The 19,060-nt window shown below is 44.9% G+C and overlaps 1 long non-coding RNA gene across 1 annotated transcript; it reads right to left on the bottom strand.

Annotated features, from left to right (window-relative positions):
• Window positions 1-6,004: 6,004 nt before the first annotated feature.
• Window positions 6,005-10,271, bottom strand: LOC121271921. The gene is made up of 2 exons (XR_005941826.1): window positions 10,214-10,271; window positions 6,005-8,884 (listed from the first exon to the last, which is right to left on the bottom strand). It is a non-coding gene; the product is annotated as an uncharacterized LOC121271921 (long non-coding RNA).
• Window positions 10,272-19,060: the final 8,789 nt, after the last annotated feature.

Here is a 19,060-nt window from a genome sequence, read left to right on the forward strand (position 1 = left end):
CTCAGTGCTTCCAGCCCAGGGCTCCTGCAAGACGACATGGCCCCGAAAGGCAACAAGATGGCAGCCCCCTGATTCAGTGACGTGTCCCTGCAACGCATTTTGGATGCCGTGGAGACCCACCATGATGTCCTCTACCCCACTTCTGGCAGCAAGAGATCCAACAATCTCACCACTCTGGCTTGGTAAGCGATGGCAGTGGTGATCAGTGCCAACGCTGCACAGAAGAGGTTGGCCATCCAATGCAGAATATGACTGATTCATCCATGATGCCAGGGTAAGGCTACCATCTCATCGCTTTAAACTCTCACTCAAGCACATTCACTGACATCTCACTCACTGCCAACTCAAAAGGACATCACCACCCATTCTCACACATATGCCCATCTGGCCTCATCTCCTCTGGAGACTGCCTCCTCAGCACTCACCATCTTCAGGTCACTTGCACAGATCAACATGTGTCCCCACACACACCCTGGGAGATCCACCTTCCCCAGTACAGCCCTCGCCCGGCAGCCTCTTCTCTTGCCTGAGGCCACTTCTCCCCCTTCCCCAAGCAAGCCCTAGCCCTGCAGCCACTGAAAAGCCACCCCTGCCTTACGGCTGGTCTGGTAGGTTGAGACCTGCTTGTGATCCTTCCTAAAAGCGATGTGGTGTTGCCTGTGTAGCCTGGCGCTGATGATCACAAGGGCTGCCTGAAGCAAGGTGGGCAAACAAACCTCAAAGAGTGAAGTGAAGTGCAGCTCGCCAGGTGCACGTCGCTTATGTACAGTTATGAAACATGTCGGCGTGCTTGGATGACCTGGAGTTTGGGGGGATGACTCTGGTGAGCTGGGCTTATAATATCCAGGTGTTTTACAATCAGAGTAAACGATTGCAAACTGGTTTCACCAAGTTGTCAAACTGATTTTTGGCCTTCTCGCCTGTAAATCTGTTTCTTCAACTCTTTCAGGTACAGTTGGCTCTTCGGATACATCTGTACTCAGTTGAGTTCTTTCAACAGGAGGTGTTGATTTAGTCACAAACACTGGTAGGATCATTTCTGGGTGTTTTGTTTCTCCTCTTATAAGATCCAGGTCTCCATATGACTCATCTTCCACTTTCATGTGGTAGGAAAGGGGCCCTGTTACTGCACTTATTTCACCAAAGAACCATATTGGTCCTTCTCAAATTCTTCACAATTACTTTCTCTCCTACGTTAAACGTCTTGTCACGGCTGACAGTCATGTCCAGTTCTCTGACTTCCCCAACTCCTTTCCGCTTTCCCCCCTCCAAGTTTGGCATAATTAGGGTCAGTCTCAATCGGAGACAGCGCTTCATCAACAATTCCGCAGGTGTGACACCTGTTGTCGTATGAGGGGTGGTTCTAAAGTGGATAAGAAAGCGTGCTAGTTTAGTTGCTATAGAATCCCCAGACAATTTCTTCAGATCAGGTTTGAACATCTGAACCACTCTCTTGGCCGGCCCATTTGGGGAAGGGTGGTACGGTGATGTTTTCATGAGTAATAACGTCGAGGCAGATGAATCAGTGAAACTCAGCGCTCGTAAATACTGTTCCATTGTCTTATACGACCACTTCTGATAGTCTGTTGATTGAGAAACTTTGACGGAGTTTGTCTATTGTAACAGAAGATGTTGGGGACTTCACTTCATATATGTCCATCCATTTTGAGTGAGCATCGATGATAAGTAGAAACATTGTTCCCATAGGAGGACCAATCCCACACAGTTGATGTGTAATCGCACCCATGGCCTTCCTGGCCACTCCCAAGGCTGTAACAGAGAATTTGAAGGTAGCTTTTGCACTTGCTGACACTGCATACAACTTCTCAATAAGTTTCCTGTTTCTCCATCCATCCCAGGCCACCGTAGATAGCTGCGTGGTATTGCGTTCATTCTGGAAATTCCGGGATGTGCACCGTGAAGTTCAGGCAACAATGGCTTTCGTCCTTTTGGAGGAACAATCACTTGAGCTCCCCACAATAAGACACCTTCCTTGCTGGTTATTTCATATCTTCTCTGGAAATATAGTTTCATTTCATCAGATTCCTGCTCTTGTGACCAACCAAGAAGAACTTGTTCTCTTACTCTCAATTTGTCTAATCTCTAATCTGTCTAGCACATATCGGTGATGGATCCAGGAAGTTCAATAATTAAACAAATTCTTGAGGAATTGAACATCCTCACTTTTTACTTGCATGGGCTAAACGACTGAGTGCATCTGCGTTTGCAATTTGACTTCCGGGCCTATGAATGAAAGTATACTCATGGTGCCAAGGTCAACACCCATCTTGTATTTTTGCTGAAGCTATAGGGGATACAGCTAGTCTTTGCTGAACAAGCCCAGCTATGACTTATGGTCCGACATCATTGTAAAATGATGGCCATGTACATACTGGTGAAAATTAACACCAAAGATGATTAACAGGCCTTCTTTTTCTTTCTGCTAGTGCCCTTTCTCTGCTGTATCGAGTGTTCTTGCTACATAACCTATTTATTCTGATCCATCAACCATTCGATGGGAAAGCACTGTTTCCACTCTATAGGGAGATGCGTCGCATGTCAATACCAACTCTTTTTTAGGTCAAAATGTATTAGAAGTGTGGATAATTGCAACAACTGTTTCACTTTCGTGAAAGCTTCTTCCTGTGGTGTTTCCCAAGGCAATCATCGATTCGTCTTGATCAAGTAATAGTGATGCCAATTCTGTTGACAAATTAGGCAAGAAACATCCATAGTAATTGATCATCCCCAAGAATGATTTGGATGTATTCTTTGGTGCTGGTGCCTCTCTAATGACTTTCACTTTTTTCTTCAACCTAGGTAGGTTACCTCTTTCTCTTGGAATGTGCGCTTTTTTTTCAAACGCACTCCAACCTGCGAGAAATGTCTCAAAACTTCTTCCAAGTTGATCAAATATTCATTTTCAGTGAGTCTTGTTACCAGAATGTCATCTAAATAACACACCATGTGGGGCAGTCCCTGTAGTAAACTTTCCATGGTTCTTTGGAATATGGCACAAGCTGAAGATACACCAAATGGTAAATGGGTGTATTGGTACAACCTTTGTGTGTATTAATGGTAATAAACTTCCAGGAGGCCTTCTCTAATTTTAATTCTTGATAACATGACTCACATCAAGCTTCATGTAGGCAGTTCTACCTGCCAGTCCAGCGTAGTCTTCAACTTTTGGTAAGGGGTGTCTGTCCAACTTAGCCACTTTATTGACTGTTAATTTGTAGTCCCAACAAATTTGAATGCTTCAGTCAGGGTTGAGAACAGGTACAATTGGTGCTGCCCATTCTGAAAACTGCACTGGTTGTATCACTCAGTTGTTCTAATCTGTCCAGTTCGGTGCCTAGCTTTTCCCACATTGTGTAAGGTACTGATCTTGCCTTCATGAATCTTGGTGTTGCCTCTGGATCTACATGAATTTTTGCGTGTAGTCCCTCAATCTTTCCAAGTTCATCCTTGAAGACTGAGGCATATTTTTGTAGTAGCTCTGATAGCCCATTAGCTCTCAGTTGGGAAGATTTCAGCCCATTCCAATTTAATTTCATTCAGCAGTTATGTCCAAGAAGACTAGGTCCCTCACCTGCTACCATCATCAAAGGTAATTTCAGTGCTTGACCTCCGTAGTGTGCTGTGACTTTGCATATGCCTTTGATTTGTAGGTCTTCTCCCATGTAAGTTTTCAATTCAGCATCTCTATCTTCCAAATTTTGGTTACATTCCCCACGATGCAGGTAATTAAAAGAAAGCTCGCCCATATCCGTAACGGACACTCCTGTATCCACCTCCATTCTGATCGGCCTCTCATTCACTCATGGTTACATAGGTTCTGTTCTTCCTACCTTTAAATTATACAATGAATAAATACCTGAATCTGTTACTTCAGGCTTTTTCAATGCTGTAGATCTCACTTGAGTTTTTGCTCTTGTCTGAAAATCTGCCTGATTCTACCTTTACAATGACTCATCAGGTGTCTGTTTTGATAAAAGAAAACATGTGTGATCTTTTTAAATTGTGATTCATCACAAGGCTGTCTGCTTCCACCTCTGTTACCATGAGGCCATGTTTCTGCTGCTAAGTTATCTCTTTTTATTTGTCTGCTAGCGGTGGCTGCTTCCCGGTTCTGAGTAAAGCTTTGCACTTTCGTGCTCTTTTTGGCTGAGGTTCCCCACCCAACGTGGAGGACGGTGCCATTTTGCGCTCCCTGTATGGCTTGAGTCTCCACTGCACCTTTCATTGCTGGAGCGCTTTCCAATGCCTTCTGAAAATCCAAATTTGTTAGACAGTAATTCCTTTTGAATCACATCTTTATTTCTACCACACAGCAAATGATCTCTAAGCATATCATTGATAGATGTACCAAACTCACAATATTTTGTTAATTATTTCAAACTTGCCACATAACAAGCAAATGTCTCCCCCGCAGCTCTGTTCCTCGAGTTAAATTTGAACCGTTGCATCGTCACCGAAGGCTTGGGCTGGTAATGAATCTTCATGAGGTTCACTAAGTCATCAAAACTTTGAATCTGGGGCACTGGGTACCAACAAATTTCCAATGAATCCACATGTCAGTGGAATGGATCAGTGCTGGGCCCTTTGCTGTTTATAATATATGTACATGATTTGGAGGAAAATGTAACTGGGCTAATTAGTTTGCAGACGACATTAAGGTTGGAGGAGTTGCAGATAGTGAAGAGGATTGTCCATGGATACAACGGGATATAGATCGGTTGGAGACTTGGGCGGAGAAATGGTAGGAGTTTAATCCAGACAAATGGGAGGTAATACATTTTGGAAGGTCTAATACAGTTAGGAATTAGACAGTAAATGGCAGAACCCTTAAGTGCATCGACGGGCAGAGGGATCTGGGTGTACAGGTCCACAGGTCACTGAAAGTGGCAATGCAGGTGGATAAGGAAGTCAGGAAGGCATATGGCATGCTTGCCTTCATCGGCAGGGGTATTGAGTATAAAAGCTGGGAAGTCATGCTCCAGCTGTATAGAACCTTGGTTAGGCCACACTTGGAATATTCCGTGAAATTCTGGTTGCCACATTACCAGAAGGATATGGAGGTGTCGGAGAAGGTGCAGAGGAGGTTGATCAGGATGCTGCCTGGTCTGGAGGTTATTAGCTATGAGGAGAGGTTGGAGAAACTCGGATTGTTTTCACTAGAGCGATGGAGATTGAGGGGCAACTTGACAGAAGTTTACAAAATTATGAGTGGCATGGGCAGAGTAGATAGCCTGAAGCTTTTTCCCAGGGTGGAAGAGTCAATTACTAGGGGACATAGATTTAAGGTGAGAGAAGAAAACTTTAGAGGAGATGTGTGGGGTAAGTTTTTTTACGCAGAGGGTAGTGAGTGTCTGGAATTCGCTGCCAGAGGAGGTGGCGGAAGCAGGTACGATAATGGCGTTTAAAAGGCAGCTTGACAAATACATGAATAGGATGGGAATAGAGGGATACGGACCCCGGAAGTGCAAAATGTTTTAGTTTGACAGGCAATATGATTGACGCAGGCTTGGAGGGTTGAAGGGCCTGTTCCTGTGTTGTACTTTTCTTCTTTGTTTTTTGTCTTCCTCCCACATGTGGATAAGAGGATCGCGTGCTTCTTCTCCTTCCCCCGTGATGCCGTTCAGCTGGAAGAAGAGCGCAAGGTGTTCAACATAATGATACCAGTTATCCAAGGTTGGATCAAAAGGCTCAACTCTTCCGAATTGTGGCATGCTCCCTCCCAGGGAATTGCTTCAACAATCAGGAAGGAAATTTTTCTTTACTTACAACCAGCATGCGAGGTACAACCCGCTTTTGGTTCTCCTGATGTCCTTTGTTCTTTCTTGCTTTTTACCTCGGCCTTTCATGGCTTTTCTTGCTTCTTACTCTCATCACCAGTTTGTTGGATCCTGTACCCTGATTTGATGGGACTGGAAGGATCCAGGTTACACGCTTGTTTCAGGGTGACTGAGTTAGTACCAAGATAGAGAAGATCAGTGGACCGTTCTTAGGAGAAATACATTGTGTTTATTTACAAAAGGAATTCAGCAGCTACACTTGTGTGCTTCCAACTCAAAACTCTGCCTTTACTCTTCAGAATCTAACTCAAGACTACTGACTACCAAGGTAGCCCACACTACTCTGCTACTGGGTACCAAGATCATGTGATCTTCCATTGCAACTTTTGTCTTAAAGGTATATTACACATCAGGTTACTACACTAGCTCTATATTGCGGATTTATTAACTGATTTCAAATTCCACCAGCTGCCATGGTGGGTGAACCCATGTCCCCAGAGCACTAGTCTGGGTGTTTAGATTACAAATCCAGTGACATCACCCCACGCTGAACCTTGTTCTCCTGTTCTTTAGTTTCTAGGTTCTGCAAACAGACTTGTATAACCACCTAATGACGTTGAAAAGTTGGTTTCCACCCGGAACAATGGTGTTTGTTCGAAGTCAATCCATGTTTATACATCGTGCTGTGGGGAGGTTGAAAATGCCACTCACTTCAGGATTTCAGCTTTGAACACATTTGTGCAAAATAATTACCTTGGCTGTGAAACACATTAGCAAGCCCTGAGGATGTGATAGGTAATATATAAATGCAGGTTCTTTCTTTTATTTCTTTTTAACTTGTTTAGTTGCTGTTTGAAGGCATTTTATCTCCTAATTTTCTTGACATTTTCGCTTCCTCAGATAACACACTTTCAACAGCAAATATGATCACGGGGCAAGCAACCTGCTGCTTTTATTACCACTAAAAAGGCTGGAGATGTTTCTGGCTCTCTCTCTCGCACCCTCTCCCTCCTTCTCCAATGTTCTGACCTATCCCCATTAAGATGGGAGGATGAAGGACAGATGAGCTCTGCTCAGCATCTTTCAGAGCAGTACAATGAAATCCGTAACTTAGTAAACCAGGAGGCAATTGGTTCTCCCTCTCATTGCACCCCGGATACCTTATGCTGATGGGGGCTGATCTTGCTCTCTTTAAACGCTGGCTCATGTTTTATGTAAGCCTTCCACTTGGGCTGCTCAGTGTTGAGAGGATAAATATTGGCCGGGACTCCATGACTAACGCCCCTGCTCTCCAGCAAAATTGTGCCATGGGATCTTTTACTGCCACCTGAGGGACCAGATTGGGCCTCCGTTTAACATCCCCAAGTGTGCAGCACTCCCTCAGTACCTCGCTGGAGTGTCAGCCTTGGTTTTGGTGCTCAAGTCCTGCAGTGGGGCTTGCTGACATTGCTGAGAGGTTTGCCCATGAATGTTTCACACTGCACTCTTCACAGAAACCAAAATAAGCAAATAAAACTCCTTGGGGGATCTTTAGATTACAAAGGTAGCTTTTCCTTTGAGTTAGGCCATGAAAATCTCACTCCCTTTTTCATTTTGATAATAGTTTTAAATTATCAACTTAGTTTGTATCACTCCCATGGCTGGCTTTCACCCTGAACACTATTAGAATTTAATAAACGAGTTATAGCATAAACAAGTTGTATCAACAATCCAAAGAAACTTTATCCTAACTTAAAGCATTATCCCACTACCTGCCCACAATTCCCGAGCTTACATTTTGAACTTTTTCATCCAGGCAATACTCTTGTAAACTTAATTCTTTTTCAAATGGTGTAATGAGGAATTTCTACTTCTGTCTCACATAGGAACAAGGGGTAGGCCATTCAGCCCATCGAGCATGCTTTGCCATTCAAACAGAATGTGCTATTTTAGCAATGTGCGAGTTTAATTTTATTCCCAAAAAAAAAGACAAAAACCGATGAGCTCTTCACTTTGTAGTTCTGTTTTTGTTTATGTCAGAGGTGCTAGGATTTTGGGGAAGGGATGTGGGTGGTTGGGGCGAGGGAGGGTGTGGTATTAATACTTGCTGCCTAAGGCTGGATAACAGAATCAAATGCAAATATTCACCCCTGGGTCAGAAAATGGTTTCAGCCTAGATTTAATCAACCATTTTCTTCAGGGTATATTTTTCAAGTCAACAATCACGTTTAGAAAATGCAACTGCTTGAACACAGAGCTATTGGAGTAGAAATCTGCTTCAGGCAGCAGCATTAAGCTGTTAGTTATGTGGCCCACCCAATATTCAGCTCAATTGACACGTCTGATCCTTCACTTATTGTCTCACTCAAGGATAATGTTTGCTCCATTGATTTTGAGCTGAATGTATTTCAAAATGTTGCTAACAAGCAGACAAAATAGTGATAAACAGTGAAGCATGTGCAGCTGCATCCTGAGGCAGTTCCGATGTCCTGGATATGGAATGTAAATAATACATGTGCTTACAGTCAGCATACAAGCACCGAGCCCAGGAAGGATTTGCATGTGATTCTGGTTCTATGGTGAGTTTGGAGGATGGAGCGCAGAGACGGAGGGGCATCTGAGAGTCTTCCTTAATAATCAAGCGTGTGCTTATATCTGATGAGTCACTTGAAACAACAAGCTCAGTTTTACTGGTTCTTCCCACCAATAACATCGTTTGAAAACTCTTCCCCCAATGCTAAGCAAGTTTCCTGGGAATGCTTAATATGATTATGTGCAAGCAAGAACAAGGGATCACAAAACAAAAGTCCCTGGGTAGTTACCACACTCGACATGACAATACAGAGTTGGAAAATGCGTGTTCCTCCACAGGTTGCCAACAATTCATCTGCAATTTTAAAGATAATGGATACAGGTCATAATGTTACATCCTAGTAACATACCAGGGTCCAGCTGCTTCTACTGTACCTTTTGTACTAGATTAGGAGATTTGTCAAAGTTTATCTGATAAACAATTTCATTTCCACCAACATAAACAGTGCTTCCTTCACGAAATGTGGTTGTGTATTCCTCAAATGATCTGAACTTGAATCTTTTTTGAATTTCATCTGCAAAGATATAAAAGGCGTGGTTTTACTGGTTACTGATAAACACAAAAGACAGGGTAAAAAACAAAATGTCATTTCAAAGCAATGGTAATCCTGGTGATTGGAACTCAAGGATCAGGATCAACTGAAATGGCCCAGTTTCTCATGACTATGATGCTATGTAAACAAAATATGCAAGCACAAAAGAATAAGATTATTCTCCATATGAACACAGCCATTATAATTTCTCCACTGGGATAGCAAGTGATGGACAGGCAATTACCTATACCTAGAGCCGGCTCATAAATGCAGCCCAGCTGACCATCTCATGAGGAGCCATGATTGCGAAGGCAAGGAGATACTCAACCTTAGTTTGTTGGGCGGATACAATATTTACTGGATTGTCCTCAAACTTCATGTTTATGCAACCCAAAAATAAAACAAGTTATTCATATTCGCTGACACTTCAGCATAGACTGTTACTGTGACTAGCTCAGGAAGTCAGGCCAATGCAAGGTCAGCAGATTAAACCCAGGCATGTGCTGACTTTGACGATCTGAGTGAACATTGAAGGTTATTGTGCAAAAGGAATCAACATTATTAAGTGTTTATTATTTCTGGGAATCTGGACCTTAGAAGTGAAACTTAGATGAGACTTTTCATTCATATTCACTGTACCCAAACGTGCTGTGAGTGGGAATTTTCTATCCATAATATGGACTGAAGGAAAGTGAACGGCAGTTACAACCCTGCAACTTTTTGTTCCCTTTTCAAGTATGTATCAAATTCTCATTTGAAGGTTCCTATTGAACCTGCTTCCACACATCCAGGTCATGCATTCCACGCCTGTAAAGTCATTTCTTTTCATCACTCCTTTGGTTCTTTTATCAATTATCTCAAATTAAAGCCTCTGGTTTCTGTTCCTCTGAAGTTTCCCTTCAGTTGCTCAATCAAAATCCATCACAATTTTGAGCACTTGCTTTGAATTTCCCCTAAGCTTCTCTGTTCTAAGCTGAACAATCTCATCTTCTCCAGTCTCTCCCCATCACTGATGTCACTCTGGTAAACTTCATCTGCAACATCGCCAAGGACTTGACATCCTTTTGCTGAATGTCAGCATTAAATCAATGAAAATATAATCTTAGACAATAACTGACAAGTCCAAGATGAGTAATCACCCTTTTCCAAGTTCTGTAGGTTAAGAAATTTGTAACCATACTTTAGAAACCAAGCATTTAAGGGCATTTGAATAAAAATAAAGAACAGCAAAACTGGTTAGATGCAATTTTTCTAGACTTTTTTATTCTTTCATAGGATGTGAGCATCACTGGCAAGGCCAGCATTTATTACCCATGAGAAGGTGGTGGTGAGCTGCCTTCTTGAACCGCTGCAGTCCATGTGATGTAGGTACACCCATGGTGCTGTTAGGAAGGGAGTTCCAGGATTTTGACTCAGCGACAGTGAAGGAACGGTGATATATTTCCAAGTCAGGATGGTGAGTGGCTTGGAGGGGAACTTACACTTGTTCCCATGTGTCTGCTGCCCTTGTCCTTCGAGATGGTAGAGATCATGGAAAAAGTCTGCCAAATCTGCAAGGAGAATTTGCAGGTGGCAATTTAGGATTTTTGAACAATTTGTATCTCCAGTTGGTTCCAAAATAGGTCAGGATTGTGTTGCATTCTGCATTGCCATTAAACAAAGGTACAACTATGGTTTATACTATCGTGGGCAGCATTCAGGCTGCAGCTAATAAGTGGCAACCAACACTCACACACAAATGCCAGGCAAAGGCCAACTCCAGCAACACTCAGGAAGCTTGACACCATCCAGGTCGAGGTAGTCTGCTTGATTGGCACCCCATCCATAAACATTCACTCCCTCCACCACCAATGCACAGTGGCAGCAGTGTGTACCATCTACAACATGCAGCGACTCGCCGAGCTCCCATTCACAGCACCTTCCAAACCATTACCTCTACCAGTACTGCTTAATCGAATTAACAGAAATTGACAGAAACACTCAAGACAGAATCTGTGGGAGATTGAAACAAATGGTAAATGTTTTAGATCAATGACCTTTCATCAGAGCTCCATGAAATGGTCATCAACCATTTGATGGTTGTTTCTCTCCTCAATTATTGTCTGACCCATTGTCTCCAGCATTTTCTGTTATCATTTCAGATTTCCAGACTTCACAGTGCTTTGATTTTTGTTTTCAAACTGTTTTCTGTTTCACAGTTCATTCAATCCACAAACCTCAATCCTCAATTACACAATGCGCAATTTCTCTTCAATTCCTTCCTTTCCTTTCAATTTTTTTTTTGCTTTTAACTGTTAGTTCTGTTGTGTATCTGAAATGCTCCATTCTCAGAGCTGGCCTGCTGTACAATTCCAACATTTAGTGAGGTTCTTTTCCTGCCTAATGCCACAATATACATAGTGTAAAGGACAGCACTTGACAGAAGCAGGTATACAACCAGTCCAACAGTCTCTTCTGTTGGTCTTTCCACTGTGTACAATTGACCATCCAGCCTTGTCATTGTTCCTTGTGACATAGAATTTACACCAGAGGAACAGGCCATCTAGTCCATATTGGTGTTTAAGCTCCAGATTAGCCTCCTCCATCTACCCTACTTCATCTCATTCCATCTGCATCTCCTTCCATTACTTTCCCACTGTTTATCCAGCTTCCCCTGAAGGCACTAATGCTATTCACCTCCCTCTGGTAGCAGGTTCTACATTCTAATCTCTCTCTGGGTAAAGAAGTTGCTCCTGAATTCCCCATGAATTTATTTGTGACTGTCTTATATTTATGGTCCCTAGATATGGTCTCCACACAAGTGGGAATATTTTTTTTCTGTGTCTATCCGGGTTTCTGCCTCTACTACCCTTTCACGCAGTGAGTTCCAGACCCCCTACCACCCTCTGGGTGAAAATATTTTTCCTCATTTCCCCTCTAATCCTTCAACCCATCACTTTAAATGTATGGCCCCTGCTCACTGACCTCTCTGCTAAGGGACAAAGGTCCTTCGCATCCACTCTATCCAGGCCCCTCACAACGTTGTACCCCTCAAATAAATCTCCCCTCAGCCTCTGTTGGGTCGCTAGAGATACAGGACGAGAGAGATAGAGCTAGAAAGGTAGAGAAAGGGAGATAGAGATATATAGCGAAATGGAGGCAAAGGTAGAGAAATAAAGATGCGCTGTGGTAAAAATAATGGAACGTTTGAATCGGTGCCGATCACAACCACGAGAGAGAGAGACACACACACAAATATGAATAAATGGACATTAATAAATCTGCGATAAAAACAAAAAGACCGCGGATGCTGGAAATCCAAAACAAAACCAGAATTACCTGGAAAAACTCAGCAGGTCTGGCAGCATCGGCGGAGAAGAAAAGAGTTGACGTCTCGAGTCCTCATGACCCTTCAACAGAACTCAATTAATAAATAATATTAATAAATCTGCAGCTGTCTCAGGGCTCCGCACAGTGAAGAATATGGTGCAATGCGGTGTCTGTAATTTAAATACCAAACTCATCCCCTCCTCACTGAAAGCTCAGAGTTCAACACTTACATCCTAAAGCCGGGGCTCAGGACCCTCCCAGACCGGGGCTCAGGACCCTCCCAGACCGGGGCTCAGGACCCTCCCAGACCGGGGCTCAGGACCCCCCCAGACCGGGGCTCAGGACCCCCCCAGACCGGGGCTCAGGACCCCCCCAGACCGGGGCTCAGGAACCCCCCAGACCGGGGCTCAGGACCCTCCCAGACCGGGGCTCAGGACCCTCCCAGACCGGGGCTCAGGACCCCCCCAGACCGGGGCTCAGGACCCCCCCAGACCGGGGCTCAGGACCCCCCCAGACCGGGGCTCAGGACCCCCCCAGACCGGGGCTCAGGACCCCCCCAGACCGGGGCTCAGGACCCTCCCAGACCGGGGCTCAGGAGCCCACCAGACCGGGGCTCAGGAGCCCACCAGACCGGGGCTCAGGACCCCCCCAGACCGGGGCTCAGGACCCTCCCAGACCGGGGCTCAGGACCCTCCCAGACCGGGGCTCAGGACCCCCCCAGACCGGGGCTCAGGACCCCCCCAGACCGGGGCTCAGGACCCTCCGCTTACCTCTCAGATCCAGTTTGAGTCGGGGTGAGGTTAGAGCTGAAACGCAGATGAGGAGCAGGAGGAAAGAGAAGCCGCTCAAGAGACATCGAGACATTGTAAACAAAACCCTTCAACAAGTGAAAAATCAGCCGCTCCGGGCGCGGCAACCGTCTCGATTCCCTCCCCCTCCCCCTCCCCCTCCCCCTCCCCTCAAACCGGGGCTCAGGACCGGGGCTCCGTGCTCCGGGCCTCCGGCGACGGCCCGAGGATTTCACCCCATTTTCAGGAACAACAACAAAACCTGAGGTGAGAGGGGTTCAAAATTCAGTCAGAATCAGGATCATTGGGCTGGATTTTATCGACGGCGGGGGCGGGGCGAGCGGGAAAAGCAGGGGGCGGGGCCCACGCGCAAACTGACGCTGGATGACGTCAGGCGCAAACCCCCCCCACCTCAGGCGACGTCCTCTCGCCCTATTTAAATTTTCAGGAAGGCGGGGCCCCGCAACAAAATGAGCTGTGGCCCCGCCCACCTGCCAATGGCCCAATTGAGGCCAGCGACAGGGTCATTGAAACAATTAAAGGAGCCGCCCGTCCGACCTCAAGGTTGTCGGGTCGGCCGGGAGCCCCGGCGGGAAAAAGAGAAAACATGAAACCTCATCCAGCGGCGGGATGAAGGTTCATGTAGGGTTTAAAAAAAGTTTAATAAAGTTTTAGTGTAAATTAGTAACATGTCCCATCTCGTGTGACATTGTCACACGCGGGGGACATGCTGATGATTTTTGTTCTATTTTTAATGTTTGTACAACTGTCAGCGATCTCCCTGAGGCAGCACTGAGCCTCGGGGAGATGTGAGCTCTATCGTGTGCATGTGGGAAAGAGCGCACCCTCACATTTGGGGAATCCAGCCCCTTGCCCACACAGGGAGCTCATAGCGCTTCCCGCCGGACATCACGCTGGGTGGGCTTTAATTGGCTGGCCCACATAAAATGGCGGCGAGGCCCACTTCTCCGGTGAGGATCGGCTCCCCAAAATTCTGCCCATAGAGTCGGGGTCATAGAGGCCGATCAAGTCTGTGCCAGTCAAACAAGTGCCTGACTATTCTAATCCCATTTTCCAGCACTAGGCCCATAGCCTTGTATACCATGGCATCGCAAGTGCGCATCCAAATACTTCTTAAATGTTATGAGGGTTTCTGCCTCTACCATCCTTTCAGGCAGTGAGTTCCAGATTCCCACCACCCTCTGGGTGAAAAAATTCTTCCTCACATCCCCTCTAAACCCCCTGCCCCTTACCTTAAATCTATGCCCATGTTGAGGATTGAGTTGGAGGCCAAAGGGGAGATGTTTCCTGTGGGCTTCGATGTCAGGGCCAAATGGGGATCCTGACCCCTCACAGGCCAGGAGTGAGACTGTGGGAGCAACCTGGAGGAGATGGAAAGGAGGAGAAATGTCCTGTATCCGCAGGGCACCAGGATGCCCTCCAGACACACTCTGGGAAAGCAGAGGGAGCAGATAACCCAGGAGGTCAACCTCATAGTCAGGCTCTGATGACCGGGATGTAGTTAGGGTTGCCAACTCTCCAGGATTGGCCTGGAGTCTCCAGGAATCTCCAGATCAATCTCTAGGACAATGCCGTCTGCAACCCTGGAGTAAAATTATCGGGACATTAAAAAAGATTGTTTTTTTGTCATTTCCTTTGAACATTTCTCTTTGCCAGACATGAAAATATTGCAAATGGGACAAATTGGTTGAAAGTCAGCATCATCCAATTGGGTAATGAGTCTTTTTGCTTTCCAATTGCTATAGGAAGGCAGTGCGTCACAAGGATGGATGTGTTGGTCGACTTATGGCTGGAGTGTGGAGGTAAGTCAACTGATGAAACCTCCAGGAATACTTTTAATCACAGTTGGCAACCCTAGTTGCAGTGCTGCAATGATGACCTCACATGAGTGGTCAAGGTCAGTGAATGCATCATCAATTTTCATATCCCACAAGCCTCAGCCGCTATTGAATGCAGCACACCCTCACCGACCAATCATCTCCACTAATCAGGACTCTTATTTAAACTTCATAGCTTCACCTCCACCTCATAGACTTAGCTCTGCTCCAAGCCTAACATCCACATCTGGAAAACAGTGGCAGAATCGGACAGAGTCAGCATGGATTTACAATAAGGAAATCATGCTTGCCAAATCTACTGGAATTTTTCAAGGATGTAACTAGTAGAGTTGATGAGGGGGAGCCAGTGGATGTGGTTTATTTGAACTTTCAGAAGGCTTTCAACAAAGTCCCACATAAGAGATTGGCATGCAAAATTAAAGTGTTTTGGGATTGGAGGTCGTGTATTGAGATGGATAGAAAACTGGTTGGCAGATAGGAATAAATTGGTCTTTTTCCGAATGGCAGGCAGTGGTTAGTAGGGTACCACAGGGATCGGTGCTGGGACTCCAGTTATGCACAATATATATTAATGATTTAGATGAAGGAATTAAGTGTAATATCTCCAAATTTACAGATGACACATAGCTGGGTGGGAGGGTGAGCTGTGAGGAGGATGCAGAGATGCTTCAGTGTGATTTGGACAAGCTGAGTGAATGGGAAAATGCATGGCAGATGCAGTATAATGTGGATAAATGTGACGTTATCCACTTTGGTAGCAAAAACAGGAAGGCCGATTATTATCTGAATGGCTATAAATTGAGAGAAGGGAATGTAAAACGAGACCTGGGTGTCCTTATACACCAGTCGCTGAAGGTAAGCATGCAGGTGCAGCAGGCGGTAAAGAAGGCAAATGGTATGTTGACCTTCATAGCGAGAGGATTCGAGTACAGGAACAGGGATGTCTTGCTGCAAATGTACAGGGCCTTGGTGAGACCACGTTTGGAATATTGTGTGCAGTATTGGTCTCCTTATCTGAGGAAGGATGTTCTTGCTATAGAGGGAGTGCAGCGAAGGTTTACCAGACTGATTCCTGGGATGGCGGGACTGACATATGAGGAGAGATTATGTTGATTAGGATTATATTCACTGGAGTTCAGAAGAATGAGGGGGGATCTCATAGAAACCTATAAAGTTCTAGATGCAGGAAGGATGTTCCCGATGGTGGGGGAGTCCAGAACCAAGGGTCACAGTCTGAGGATACAGGATAGGACTGAGATGAGGAGAAATTTCTTCACCCAGAGAGTGGTGAGCCTGTGGAATTCACTACCACAGAAAGTAGTTGAGGCCAAAACATTATATGTTTTCAAGAAGGAGTTAGATATAGCTTTTGGGGGCGAAAGGGATCAAAGGATATGGGGAGAAAGCGGGATCAGGCTATTGAGTTGGATGATCAGCCATGATCATAATGAATGGTGGAGCAGGCTCGAAGGGCTGAATGGCCTACTCCTGCTCCTAGTTTCTATGTAACATTTCTTATAGTTTGAATTGGAGGGGGAAGCAAATGTGGTTTGTACAGTTGGGAAAATAAATCACATGACAGATTGTAAAAAAATGTGATCAATGTTCAGTAAATTTCTTATATAAAATCCCTTCTTTACAAAAAAAAGCCAGGCAGGTGATATGTTGGCTTTTACAGACATGGGTGTTAAACAATGAATTACATATGGCTGTGACCCTTTAGTTTTACAAGGTCAGGGGGGAGCCTTGGTCACAGGGAGGCCTCACCGATGGTCAAGGTAGTGAGTTTGGAAGGTGCTGTCGAAGGAGCCTGGGTGAGTTCCTGCAGTGTATCTTGTAGATGGTACACACACTGCTGCTACGGTGTGTGGATGGTGGAGGGAGTGAGTGTTTAAGGTGGTGGATCGGGTGCCAATCAAGCGGGGCTGCTTTGTCCTGGATGACACCAAAAACAAAGACTGAAAATGAATAAAAAGCGGAAACTTTAATTAATAGGAATAAGAGGCTGAGCAAAGGAATTATTAAACACCAGTGGGGTAACAAGGTCCATTCACCATGTTACCAGAATCTGTATGGCTGATTATTTTTATTTTTGAAAAAATACTTTATTCATAAAATATCTGGAAGAACATTACACAACATTTCTAAATCACCATCACAAAAAGTGCATCAGATTCAACTTTTACACATGGATCACCAGGTGCTTCAAAACAATCATTGAATATTACAGTCATTTCAGTATGATCATTACAGACAGCCAGACAGTGCAATGGTACTGGAGTTATCAACATACATCCTGTTGCACTCTGAGGTGCTTCAGTGCAATTGTAATACAATTAGTATTCACTGCATACATTCATTGTGAGCTGTACAGCCCAAGGGGTCTATACCTTTCCCTGTCCCTCAGTGCACTATGGCAGAAAGGTCTTAGACAGCGACCCTTCCCCATTGTGCCTTTGCGGTGGCTGCCCCAAGCTTTAGTGTGTCCCTCAGCACGTAGTCCTGGACTTTGGAATGTTCCAGTCTGCAACACTCGGTCGGGGACAACTCTTTGCACTGGAAGACCAACAAGTTTCGGGCAGACCAAAGAGCATCTTTCACCGAATTGATGATCCTCCAGCTGCAGTTGATGTTTGTCTCGGTGCGTGTCCCTGGGAACATCCCGTAGAGCGCAGAGTCCTGTGTCACTCAACTGCTCAGGATGAACCTCGACAGAAACCACTGCATCTTTCTCCAGAACTTCTTTGCAAAGGCACAATCCACAAGGAGGTGAACAACGCTCTCGTCCCCACCACAGCCACCTTGAGGGCAACGAGCAGAGGGGGTGAGACTCCTGTTGTGTTGGAAGGATCTGACGGGGAGGGCCTTTCTCACTATCAGAATCTGTATGGCTAATTATTTCCCCATAACTCATTGCCAGATATTTACTGTTTGTTGTGTTTAAATTGTCCCAGTTATGCAGAAATAATTTAAAATACCCTTTTAAAACCTGGTAAAAAAAATCACAGGATGATAGACAATTCATTTAAATATTTATTTTCACAGGCAGATTATTTTTAATTTTTCTTTAGTTTAGGTTAGTTTTACTGCTGTGGAGGAATCACTGTGATTGGATCAGGGAACTTGATTATAAAGAATCCAAAGTAGAATAAAACCTGTGATAATTTAAATTCTTCTGGGAGACCCATGCTGCTGATAATAACCACCAGAGGGCAGACTGGCTGTAAAACTGAAGCCTTATCTCTCGCCTCCATGTGATCCAGCTTCACTGTTTACCTGTTGTTACCAGCAGAGGGCACAGCTTCATCATTGTGAAAGGACTTGCATAAAAGCTAAGGTCAGAGCAATTGCTGGAGGCCAGGAGCCAAGAAGCAGGTGAATGGTGTTAAAGGCGGGATTTTCAACCCAAGGTTTAGACAAAGAGCTCGATGTTTGATAGGGTTTTTCGAAATGAAGTAAATCATTACAGGGGCGAAATGGCCTCGTCAATAATTCAACAGGTATCCAGCTCTGAGAAAGGGTATAAAGTCACAGACTGAAAGTTCATTTCAGGAGCTGGAAGCAACTCTCAAGGAAGACTCTGGTCAAACACTCCTGAGAGGGTCTGAGAAGACAAGAAGAATTGGGCAAGGAGAGAAGTGGAAAAAGAAAGAAAGACTTGTTTGCAATTGCCAGACATCCTGTCCAATCTGCATCGGTACTTGTCAAGGTTGTATGTTTTTGCTAGATAACTATTATTGTATATCCCATCTTAAACCCAACACTGCACCATATTGGTTGCATTTAATCCTGATTGATTGATTAGATAGAGATACCTCGAGAGTATCTTTCAAAGATTAAATACAGGACACTGGCTCTGTTCAGGTAAACCCCATGTTTGGGGACTTATTGGGACTTATACAATTCTCTCAGGATCAGTCCCAATGTCCCAAGAATCTAAAAACCACTTTTAAAAATTAATTTACAGGATGTGGGTGTCTCTGGGTGGGCCAGCATTTATTGCCAATCCCTAGTTGCCCTTGAGAAGGTGGTGGTGAGCTGCCTTCTTGAACCGCTGCAGTCCATGTGGTGTAGGTAGACCCATAGTGCTGTCAGGGAGGGAGTTCCAGGATTTTGACCCAGCGACAGTGGAGGAACGGTGATATATTTCCAAGTCAGGATGGTGAGTGACTTGGAGGGGAACTTGCAGGTGGTGGTGTTCC

The sequence above is a fragment of the Carcharodon carcharias genome, chromosome 32 (assembly GCF_017639515.1).
Source record: "Carcharodon carcharias isolate sCarCar2 chromosome 32, sCarCar2.pri, whole genome shotgun sequence".
Taxonomy (NCBI): Eukaryota; Metazoa; Chordata; class Chondrichthyes; order Lamniformes; family Lamnidae; genus Carcharodon; species Carcharodon carcharias.